The sequence below is a fragment of the Dysidea avara genome, chromosome 1 (assembly GCF_963678975.1).
Source record: "Dysidea avara chromosome 1, odDysAvar1.4, whole genome shotgun sequence".
NCBI lineage: Eukaryota > Metazoa > Porifera > Demospongiae > Dictyoceratida > Dysideidae > Dysidea > Dysidea avara.
The window spans coordinates 48,370,984-48,384,131 of NC_089272.1; the positions used below are offsets into that span (position 1 = coordinate 48,370,984).

Genomic DNA, 13,148 nt, shown 5'->3' on the forward strand with positions numbered 1-13,148 from the left:
CATATGGTATAGCTCTAGTAAACTTTGAAGTTTAGCGCTGGATTTATTGTCAGAAATAGTAATTCACTAGTGTAGAAATCGTTTCATGTGATGAGCTTCATTGAGCTCCAGCGATTTTACAATGAACTTTACAATAGAGTGTTATTTAGAATAAAATCTGATCTTATTTTCAGGTACCTGTGTTATTGTTTGATGTATTCTTAGTCACTACTAGTAAATGCAATCGACTTCGGTGTCTACAATGATGCAAGTAGCTAGTATATTAGTTTTTCATCATGCAGTTATCATTGAAATTCAATTACATTACGCAAAAATCAGTTGTGTTATGACACCATGTCCTACTCCGGCTATTTATTTTGTTCAGTTTCTATAGTCAGTTACACTAGTTGATGTCACTACTACAGTACTTGCTAATAGCAATTAATTCTGTTCATACCATCCTCTGCTGTGATCATGTAACTTGAGATGATTGGCTACTGTGTTGCCTAATAAAATGAAACTGCAGAACAAAAGTGTAACAAAAATCACATAACAAAACCCTATAATAATAATAATAATAATATTATCATAAGGTATTATGTGATGTAGTTGTGTAAGCTGTGGTTGAGGATGGTATGTTAATGGGATGATGTAAGAAACCCTATACTCTCTGAAGTGGTAGTTTTGTAGAAGTAACTACATATAAGGTCATAGAATACAGTGTTTATACTGTATGTAGTTGTATCACTTATGAGCCTTATCCGAAATTACGTCACAGACATAAAAATGGCCGCTGTAGTGTGGGGACGTTCGTAACATTTGTATGGGCGACTATGGGGAGAAAATTTTTGAACGGCAATATCTCAGCCAAGGCGGAAGATATCGAGCTCTAACCAACAGGTATGGTGATAAATTTGCTGAAAGAATAGGAATCTAGCGTTGTTTTGAAAATCAACCGAAAATCGCTTTTACGTACTTATTGTAATGTCTTATAGCCATACCTGCTAGTTACAGTTCGATATTTTCCTTCTTGGCTGAGATATTGCCGTTTAAAAATTTTCGTCCCATAGTCGCCCATACAAATTTTACGAATGTCCCCACACTACAGCGGCCATTTTTATGTCTGTGACGTAATTTCGGATAAGGCTCATTGGTGTGTAGTGTATGGAACTTTTCAAGTGTGGGAGATTTTACAGATTGGACATTCACATAATTGAGGCATTATGTTAAGATCACATGATCATGAACTGCATAAGTTTAATTTTGGTAATCAGGACACTATTGGCTGTACTGTATTGGCATACAGATTCACTGCTCTATCAGAGTAGATGATTAGTTTGTTAACTTTTTGCTATAGCCAGTATATGCTTTATTAGAGTATCTAATTTCCCTGCTCATTTCAAGTGAACTACACAATAGATTAAGGGGCGTGGTTACCATATATTGTTTTCTACAGTAAAAACTGTAGCTGGGAATGTGGTTACCATGATCTGATTGTTGTTTAAGGGTGTGGCAGTGTGTTCTGTTAAAGGGAGGGTTGCTATGTAATTATTTTATACAGAAAGTACAACTACAGGTATCGACTCCCTCTTACAATAGTGTATGTGTTTCAAGTATGTACGTAGTTCGGTCTAAACATGCTTCTCTCAGGAAATTGTTTATAAGGGAAATTAACACTTTGGTATTGTTTCCTTTCAAGAAGAGGAAGATGACCAGTATGATTGAAGGTACTGTGCAGCGTTGTAAGTGGGTCAGTATTGTTGACCCGTTTGACCCGAATAATAATCCGGATGGGACCTGGATCTGACCCAGTTTAATTGAAATAGAGGCATGCCTTAAGGGCTAGATTGAAAGTTTACAAGTTCCAATAGTTAGCCCTACACTATAGAAAGGATTGTCTGCAAAAAGTAAGTTGCTGCGTATTATCAAGTGGGTGTGGCTCTACATGCACGTATTATCAAGTGGGTGTGGCTCCACACGTGTTATCAAGTGGATGTGGCTCCACGTAAGTCTACATGCAGCTACAGCAATTAAGAATTTCCAGAAGTTAGTCAAGTAGCAACACAGATTCGGTAATGCCATGCATACCCACAGAGAACAGCTGATACAATTCTGATAAGTGGGCGTGGCTCTACATATCCTGCACAGACAGCAAAAGTATATTCCGAATGATTATTATGATTATGAATGGCGGGCGTGGCTCCACGTATGTTTCTTGAGTACCTGCATTTCCACCAATACAATCGAGCTTGTTAACTTATAGTCACATGCGATCTCATCCGGGTCAGACCCAGATATTCAGTGAAGCGGAGAAGACCCACTTGACCCACACAAAATGCGACTCAAATGACCCGGATAATCCGGATGACCCGGCCCACTTACAACGCTGGTACTGTGAAAGGCAAGGCACAGAGGGCAAACACTCTTTGAAACCCCAAGAGATCCGAGTTAAGTACTGTGGCATAAAATTGTAGCTGTACATTTTACCCCTAGCCTTGTGAGTGTAGTTAGTGAGGCAGGCAAGTAGGCAGACCAATGCCATGTATGTATAAATTTTTGAGGTATGTAATTTTTGTGGATCGATGAATTTCACCGGTTTTATTTTCAAGGATCACTTGTTTTTCACTGAGGTTATCTATTAGAAAACAGAGCTTACCTTGACAATTGTTAATTTTCAAGGATGAAAAGGTTGCAGAAAGTTGAGCAGCCGCGAACATTACATACGTCGAAAACTTTTACATAATAAATATTATGATAATCGTGTTCTGGTGATTTTTAAAATGAAAAAAATAGATTTCTGCAGAATTAAATGCTGAATTGGATGCTAGGTGCACCAAGACTCTTCCTTAACTTGAAATCCTTTAGACCTGAAGTGTTGAAATAAATAACAAACACATGTTTTGCTATGTTGGTAGATTCACTCTCCCAAATCACCTACCACTATTACAAGTATCCTTTATAACATTGATGTACATATCTTAGCCCTGGTCTTCTATGATTAACCAACCCATCAGTGTAGGTGTATGTTCTATTAGAGTATTTCAATGACACTATGTCATAAAGTAGTCCCATGGAAGAACCACAGACGTGCTACATGGATATTGGTGTGTTTATTCTACCTATTGATAACTCATTAGTGTAACATATCAGCATTAGCGTCCACACAACACACTACCTTGTGTCTTGATATTGTTGTTGTATATAATTGTTATATGTATGGATGTTTGTTTACTTTGTGGTTTTCTTCCTTTGCAGTAAACAAGAAAACTCCTCACCACTATCCCATGAACACTACTACAAGTACTACTACTACTTTGTGTAATAAACACTTTGTAAAGACTGTAACCACATGATGTTGTGGTAAACTAATCCTGTTCTTGTCCGCAAAGCTTCCTTGATCATCTTTGTGTGGAATAAAATGACAATGATTAATGTACTATATGAGAAATGTTATTGGCTATAAGTGTACTACATGTATGTGTCATTAATATGGAAAAACAGAATAGACAGGTACTATCAACCTTTTACTTAAGACCACCAAAATACAGTGACTGGCATGGCGTAATTGGAGACGATAGAAATGATCAAAACTTCAGTAAAACTTTGCTTAGTGGTCTATTAACAACACCTGACTACATGTCTGTCAAGTGTAATGAGGTCCTACATCACTGTGGTATGACAGTGGTATGGCAGATCTGGCACAGTGGAGCGTGTGTCCATCCCCTCCCCCCAAAGAAGATACAACATCCAGATACTGTAATAGAACAGTCAGTCAAATATTCTAATAGAACAGTCACCTTACATAACACTATTAAGAATACTCCATAGTTACTGAGTTAGAATCTACACATGTAGTGTCTAAGTGTACCTCATGCATGGGCACACTTATCCTACTAAGCACATGGTCTTGTGTATGCCATATATAGCTACATGTATAAGCTAGCTGAACTACTCATGATAGTCACCAGGAGCTTATAAGCGCCAAAGGTGCAAAAGAGTGTGAAACTTCAATTCAATGAGGTTGTGTGGTAACAGTGCTGAAATCCAAAGTTACCTTATATGGAACACCACTAATAGTGTTGAAACCTCACCAACCACACAGGCCATCCTACATACCTGTCATTATAAACACATTCACTAGTGCTGTGCAGCATGAAATGAGCAGTACCAGTTGTGGATCAACAGTTTTTAGCTGGTTAGCAACACTTCCCTTCTTGTTGCTGTCTCACATGCTATAAAATTAATACAAGTCTATTGGTGTCTCCCATCACTATAAGAACTGTTGCATTGCAAATGCTTCTTACTAATTGCTTATGTAACGAAACCACCAACAGGTGGCCTGTGGTGTTCCAAATAAGGCAATATTTCACTATAGAAGTCCCACATGGTTAAATGCATTCATTTCACACTCCTGCATTCATTTCACACTCCTGTAGCTCCTGTAGTCACTTATCCCTGTGCAACTCTCACTTACAAAGCAGTATGATTTAGATTTTTTTTTTTGCATAATTAAAGCAATTCAATCTACGTTAAAATCTGAAAGCTTTGCACCCCCAAACTTCCTGTGTCTACTACCCACCTTGCCCAACCCTGAATTCACTCAAGTGAAGTGTTGTACACTATACAAAACCTCAGTCCTACTGTATGAAGATATGTTAATAAGGTCACAATACCACAAAGGGTTAGCTGTCATTTACACATTAAGTTGTGTTATATGATTGTTGTTTTAATTTACACAGAAATTATAATACAGTTGTCCATGGTCAATTAGTACAGTAGTGACCACATCCACCTCTACAGGAGATGAGGATCTGGTGATATTAGTCAGTATTCTTGGATGTGTTTAAAATACATTAAGCATGTCTTAGACATGTGGACTGGATTATAGACAGATGATCCTAACCAATGTCACCAGACCCTATACCCTAATGTGGAGGTATGGTGTGGGTGTGAGTAGTCTGTGGAGATAATGTTGCAATGCCTCCTAAATAAAAAAATGTTTAAGTGACAGATCCATATTAGGTAATACACGTACCTTATCAGGGGAAGTCCCTCATGTGATCACTTGACAACCACAACAAATCTTTTACTTCAGTAGATGTCACTACACTGGGTGGATCACATGATCAGGACACCTTTGATGCTGTGCTACCTATAATAAACCACGTGTTAACCGGGCACCAACTCTTTCTAAAGCTACAGAGCCATACTATGACACACAACATTACAAGTCTCCCTGCTATATTATACCACCTAACCACAATAAGCTCATCCATATAATTATGGGCTAACCACAAACACAATACCAGGTTCTTACATTACAGTATGTACCAATAGTTGCTGTTCTGGACATTTGAAAAGTATAGCATAATATTAATTATTGTAATAATTAGTGCATAAACGAATCTACTGCATTCGTTCAATGGTTCGAAGGGTACATCATTCAAATGGCAAAAGTGAAGTTCAAATTTTGCACAAGCGCAACCTGGCCATATTAGTGAGCAGAAGAACGTAAGAATCCAACTGCTCAACACGTCATGAATAATTTCACCGTGGGCAGTTACACTTGAGACACTAGAAAGCAATGGAAGGTGGTTGTGCTAGGTGTTTGACAAGTTAATTAGCTCACACCACGAGTGGCCACACCCACCGCTAATCATGAAGTGTAGTTGGGACAAGCTGTAGAGGAAGAATATTGGTGAGTTGTGTACTACTGTAAGGTCTTATAGCAGCAGCTATACATTTTGTTTTGTGTTTTCTCCAGCTGCTATATCCTGTTAAACAGACAAGTAATATTGTCAACGTGAGAAATTCCACTTGTCAAAGGGAGCCAAAACAAAAAAGTGGAATTAGCTACAATAGTACAATACACTCAAAATTATTCCACCTACATAATAGTAGCTAAATATTCATCAATCCTTCGAATATTGCATTCAAATCTTTGAAGCATAAAATCGACATCGATTTATGCACTAGTAATAATACATGTAAATTACTGGTAAGTTATTAAAATTTAATGTATTTCATAACTCACCAATTATTTTTGTAAATTCATTGTTTACATTAATTGCTAGGGACAAGTGAGGCACCAAAATTTTAGGTAATCTATAGCATTGTCTAACTGAACAGTCATTTTTGATGATAATCATTATGTACTATATGTGAGTGGTCCCAACATGTCCACAATACACATGGGGCTCCATGATATCTTCTGACACATGACACTGATATAAGGTAGTCATGTACATTTACTATACTAGCATTCAGTGAGTGACTAGCCAATGTTCTAACAATGGCTACTCACATTTCCACCTTTATTTAGAACCCTACAGTGTACCTACCTCAAGTCAATTTTCACATCTAAATAAGTCACTTCTGGTACTGGTACAAGCATGACTGTGAGTCTCTGGTCATCAAAGCGTTCCAACTCCACATAGTTGCTCTTGTTGTGTTTCTGTGAGTGAATTATAAAAGATAAACAAACATGCCAATGAATTTGACAACTATTTTATGCAGGTAGTGAGATTAGTGGGTTTTATATTGAAACACAAAATGGAGTTGGATGACGAGTTAAGGCTAAAGGTCAAATTTGGGGTCCCCATGGACCTTTTGTGCACTCAAATGGCTCCAACTAAGCAATTTGTGGATTAACCCAGAGGAGGATGGTCATGCGTTATAAGCCTACGAGGTAAAATTATGCAACCAAGCATTGTTCTAGGTGTTAAGGCTTGTTTAGCAGCTAGGAAAGCAGTGAGAAGGTTTGTAAGGATGCTGGGATGCTCTGGTATGGATATACAATTTTGACCTTTAGAATATTAAGAGGTATGAATGTTGAATTAGTTCAACACTTTCTTCTTTACTGGGTAAGTTTGTCCTTTACTTGTCTTTTTGCACTGCATACAAAGGAGAAATCGGTGAAGAAAAATCAATTGTGTATGATTGCTTCGACGTAACATAAACAAACGCTCATAACTTGAGTATCCTTGGGTCTACTGCAACAAAACAAATATTTTCCAACTCCTCTTGAACAGGCGAATAAGATGATATCCAGGTTGTTATTGTTAGTCCCTTCCTTCACTAAGAAAGAGGCGCTCAAATATTTATGGATTTTTCAATAATACGCAAGTATTTCTCTCATTGTAATCAATGCTTTATACTGTAAATTTAGGCTTGCACAATTGTGTTGGGTTTTCGCAGATCCGGTCACATATACTCTAAGAAGATTTCTGATACTTCCAATTTCATGTAATAACCTGTGGGCCATAGCTAGGCAGCGTGTGGCTGTAAACCAGTTGCACTAAATGGAAGTTTTAACCCTTAAACCTGTAAAGAACTTTAGCAGAATGTGTGTTTACATATTACTGGCATACTTGGTGACTTGAAAAGGAGAAACTTAACTCTTTGTGGTTAAAACTTAACATTGGTTAAAACTCTGTTAACTGGGCTACTTGGAGAATGAACACTGCAACTACAAAGGCTTATTTGCTATGAAAAGTGTCAAAGGATTCCAATGCACTAGTCCATCATTGCGTGTTCTTGCCACATGTATAGTTTTGATTGTGGGTTTAATCACACGAGTAATAGATGCCCTGATGGAGAATTCAATGACACAAATTGCAAGTTGATAGGAGCAACCATTGTTAAGTTATAAATAATTTTGTAAAGGTACAGTATGTAACGTTTTGTGTGTTTCTCTACCGAAAAGCTGCTTACATGGCAGGTTTTGGCTCTATAGTTTCATGTTGGGGTAAAACCCTGGGTACCATTTTACTGATTATTACAGAGCAAGTAGAATAGCATAAAGTGCATAGCAATAGGAAAATTACAGCACTTTGTCTTAGGCATGTGTATTAGGACCAGTTTTCTGGCTTGTGTGAGTTTAAGGGTTAAGAGGAGTTTATTACTGAAGATAGGAAAATGTGACAGGAAGATATGCAGATGACAATATAAATTCATTGTGGTGATAACTGGCACAAGTCGAGTTCTATCAACTACAAATGAATGATTCTAGTTAGTCCATCACTATAAGTTTAGATTTACAACTTATTGTGATTGTGTACACATGACCAGTCATAATAAAATTATACAATAAGCAAAAACTACTTCACATTACAGCCTGTACATGTAATTGTAGTAACTGTATCTAGAGGTGTACCGATAATCGGATCGGCCAAAATATCGGCCACTGATATGGCATTTTTTACCAACATTGGTATAGGTACAGAACAGTAGGAGGACTGATATCACTACTGATTTTTATACAGCAATAGTTTGTACATAAACGGATTATAATATTGGTTTTCTATGTTATCCATGTGGCTGTTTAGTGGCAGTGGCTTATTGTTCACTCTACAGCAAGTGCTATGCTATGAGAAGCCATACAAATACACACAATTCTAGTGTTCGTTGCTGGAAAGCTTATCAATCTTAAATAAAATAAGCAGTTATATATTTGTATATAGTACCTTTGTAATATAAAAGAACAGTCACAGGATAACCAAGAAAACCTACTGTACCAGCCTTCACACAAGCCAATAAAATGCAGAGTAATGCAGAAATATCCATTTAAGGCTCTGTGGGAGTATGTATAAAAATGTCTGTGGGTGCCTAATTGTCTGGAGTGCACAATAGAAACCCAAGTCAATATCACCATGGCAATGAATATATCCACATGTTGTTTTACAGTAAGTAAATGTACACTTTTGCATAGATTAACTATGACTTTTGTTTGTAATGCAAATATCGGATCGACTATCGGTCATCGGCTTCTTTTGGTGGTATCTACATGTATACTGGATATCGGTACATGCCAAAAACCCATATCGGTATCTAACTGTATCACTGACCTTTGTCATGTCAACTACTGCATAAGTGTCTGGTATTGCCGGCTGTATAAAATAAAGTGAAAATAAGTTAGTGAATAATACATGCATACAATACCAATTTATGTACTATAACTATTGCTGCATATGTCATGATGTTGGAGTAATAAGAATTGTAAACCTGTCCTCTTAAACCACAGGAATGTAGTGTGTGTAGTGTGTGCGTGCGCTTGTGTGCATGGTGTAGGCACATGAAACAGTGATTTTACTCTATTTCACTAATAAATTCAGAGGCCCTTACAAAACAAAGTAGATGGCCTTGATGTTTATGTAAAGTGCTAACTAAATATCCACTAAGCCCCTCCCCTTATCCTACCTCTTCTGGTGTGTGTATGTGTGTGTGTGGTGTACATGTGTGTAGTGTTCATGTAACAATACAACACACTGAACACAAGTACATTTTATGGTTCTGTTGATTCACTAAAAGTTCTTGTCGGTGATTTTTCTCCCTATACAGTGTATATTCAATGAAAGGAAACTGTACAATACAACACAATAAACCCTGCAAGGCTGGATGTAGTATGTACAATGAAGGTTTAGGCTTTTAACCAGTGTATGATATGACATGTTTTATCACACACAAAAAGATATTATAAATTCAGCTACTGGTTTTAACTATAACAACATACATTACAACTACAGCAAATGTGACCATCTCAGCAAGTTTGCATAACCAATTTTTTTTCTCAGTTCTCAGTGTAGAAGCAATGGGTGAGCCTATTGTGGTGAGCAGTTTAGGAATTATATTAGTCAGTATGAACAACCAAGAAATTAATTTGTATGATGACTACACTGAAAAATAAATCAAATTCACATCATTTGCATTGGTCTACAGAGTTGGAATTTGGCTTTAAAATGATCACCATGAACTGGCAAATCAATTAAGATAAGATTTTATCCTTTGACATATGTAGATGTATGAAGACATTTTAAATAAAGAAATGACAACTATTTTGCATATGTCTACTGCATCACATGTGAAATACATAATATGATTGAGGTTAAAGAAACGAAACTATCTCCATGAATATGTGAATATAAAATGGTGTATAGGTGTAATTGATTTGAGATTTACCTTCCCTGAGTCTAAAACTTGTACATTGTTTTCTTTGTAGCATGAGAATTTGGTTTTCTCAAAAAGCATGGTAGGTGGGCAGGTTTTTGCTGAGACGGTCACAAATATAAATATCATCAAATACATTTGAAGTCTGCAACTTCACTGTACGTCGACAACTAAACACACATAAAATAATACATTCAAAGATTTGATATAGCGTACTATTTAACAAATCAAGACATATATTTAAAAACTAAAATTCCAAGAGTACAGTACATGCACTGAGTCAATATGTGCCAATCAATTACTTACCGGGCTTTTGAATTCTGAAACTTCATTGTATGTTGGTATCTACAAAAAAATAGTTGGACAACCAAACATCAATATCTTTCTGAAGAGCACAATTCCATACAGTTATGAGTTTGAAAAAAGGAGGCAAACTTTATGCCATCTCTAACGTACGTATTTAAATGTACACTATGCACATATACACACGTACCTCATATGTGCTTTCAGAAAACTTTCTTTTTCTATAACCAAAACACCAGTAGTTAATTCTACAATGTATGGTTACATAGATCAAAATTACTTACTGGTTTTTTCAAGTATACAACTTCAGTATACGTTGGCATCTACAATAAAGAATGAATCATTTTAAGACACATGTGTAATTTAGTGATGCCACAATATAGAATTGTATATCATGATACAATATGATATACAGTGTACACTTATGCTCATCATCACTTTACTACACATTTATGTATGGTGTTATTGAAACCAGGTCACTGTATGACCTGCTGACCCTAATATGGTGTTATTGAAACCAGGTCACTGTATGACCTGCTGACCCTAATTAAACTGAGGTTTGCCAAGAGCTGTATGTTTCGGCATAGATAATAGAGTACATAACAGGATAAGAAATGTAATAATGTGATGTCACTAAATATGCACATTTCTATTGGAATTCATGTACATTGTATTACATCACAAACATACTGGTTGTACTTGCTATGCTTGTATCAACAAGAAACAAATTGTTGTAATGACAGGATTTTGTAACCAACGATTGTGAAACTTCATTACAATGAACTCAAATAAGTGATTGAAGGAACTAGGATGGTACCAACCCTCAAGGAAATTACATGCACAATAAAATAAGAAAAAAATGGCTTACTTTAACCCTTAAACTCACAGAGAACTTTTGGGGAATGTATGTTTACACAATAAGGGAACACATGGTGACACTAGTTGGGGTAACTGAATTCTTACAGCCTACAACTACACATTTATTAAAGGTATGTTCACTGGACTACTTAGAGAAGGTTAAATGAACACTGTAACTTACTTGTTATGAGCAATGAACAACTGTGAGTTGCATCTCCGTGTTTCAAATTTTTGCCACATGTATAATTCTGTTTACTCATGTGAGCTGTATATGGCCTAATAGAAAATTTATCAGTGAATCAAATGGAAGTTGTTGCAAGGTGATAGGAGCAACTGCCATTGAGTTATTGACCATTTTATAAAGGTATGTAAATGGTTTGTGTGTTTCCTTAGCGAAAAGTTATTTTCATGGCCAGTTTTGGCCTCACCATTTAGTGTTAGGGTAAACCCCTAGGTACTGTGTAATTATTGTTACATCAAAAGTAGAATGATGTAAATTGCGCAGCCATAGGATGGACGTTTCAAAAGTTACAGCGCTTTGTGAAAGGCGTGCGTATTTATTTTTCAATCCAGTTTCCTGGATTATGCGGGTTTAAGAGTTAAACCCCATAACTTTCTTTGCAAATATATGTGACCATCTCAGCAAAAACCTGTCTAGTTCACACAAGCATGCATTTTGAGAAAAATGAAATTTAAAAAAATTGGTGAAATTATGCGTGTTACAAAGAAACTTTTATGTAAGTTTTAATCGAGCCATTACTCAGTGAAGGAAGACTCAAATTGAATAAACCTATTATACCACCTTATTCGCCTACTCCTGGGGAGTTTGAAAATCATTGTTAAATTTCTGTAACTCCAATGGTTTGCGTGTCACATGCGTTCGTTTATGATGCGATAGACGTAAGCAAAACTGTTGCCATTTCTTCAATAAAACTGCCTTCATATGCCTACGCAGAAGTAACTGCTAGGCAAAAACTAAACCTTGGTCGATCTGCCAACCCATGGTGAACATTGTAAGCCAAATCCCAAACCTGTAGACTAATCCAAACGGAAGTTATGACTGTGAATGTAAGCATCTGTAGTATATTTTTAGTATAATTACTGTACAAATCGATTTCCTTGCTCTTCCTACTGTCTAGCGATGTAATTCCAAAACTACTCACCATAATCGACTGAAACTTTGGTGGACCATTCCTTGAACAATGCAGATAATGCTGAGAAAATAAAAGAAATTTGGAAGTTGTGCGAACTAGACGGGTTATTGCTGAGATGGTCACATATTCTATCCTTTTAGTATGAAACTTACTCTAACAATTCAACCACATTTTAAAACACACTGATTTTTCACCAGCAAAAGGCTATGTTGGTACTATATCATTACAGAACCACAAGAAGGCTACAGTCTGTAACACAGGGCTGCTATGAGCGAATTACAGTAAGTATTCAATTATCCAGACACTCAAATATCCAGACTCTCGATCATCCAAAACAGTACGAATAACTGTTCTATTAGAGTATTCTAACATTTACCGTATGTTCTATTAGAGTATTTTGACATTCACCGTATGTTCTATTAGAGTATTTTGACAGTTACCGTATGTTCTATTAGAGTAGTTAAACAAAACTGTGCATAAAAATGAATGAGATTCACTTAAATCCAGACAAATTCACTTATCTGAACACGTTTGTAATTGAACCAGCACAAGGTGTTCAGATAACAGGGAACCCACTGTAACTTTAAAATGTAAGCAACTTAAATTTAAAATGTAATGACCATTCAGTATATTCACTGAAATTATAAATCTTTTGTTAAATAGTCTTTTAATGTTAGTAATCCCAGGTATTCAAATCACACTGGACACTAGTTGGCAGTACTGGACATGTGAGGCATTCCCCATTGTGATGTGCATTAAAATGAAATGATGTTTTATATAATTTTATTCGCCTCTTGTTTCAGCAGGCTGTGGGCGTGTGCCTGGTTTACTGAAATTAATTTCATAATTAATTAAGTCTGTATTAAACTTCCACACTCATAAATTTTGCTCTGAGATGGTTTCTTTTTG

General features: G+C 36.3%; 1 long non-coding RNA gene across 1 annotated transcript; it reads left to right on the forward strand.

Moving 5' to 3' along the window:
• Nucleotides 1-680: 680 nt before the first annotated feature.
• On the forward strand, nucleotides 681-3,511 carry LOC136266978 (uncharacterized). Its single transcript, XR_010706430.1, has 2 exons — nucleotides 681-879; nucleotides 3,235-3,511. It is a non-coding gene; the product is annotated as an uncharacterized lncRNA (long non-coding RNA).
• Nucleotides 3,512-13,148: the final 9,637 nt, after the last annotated feature.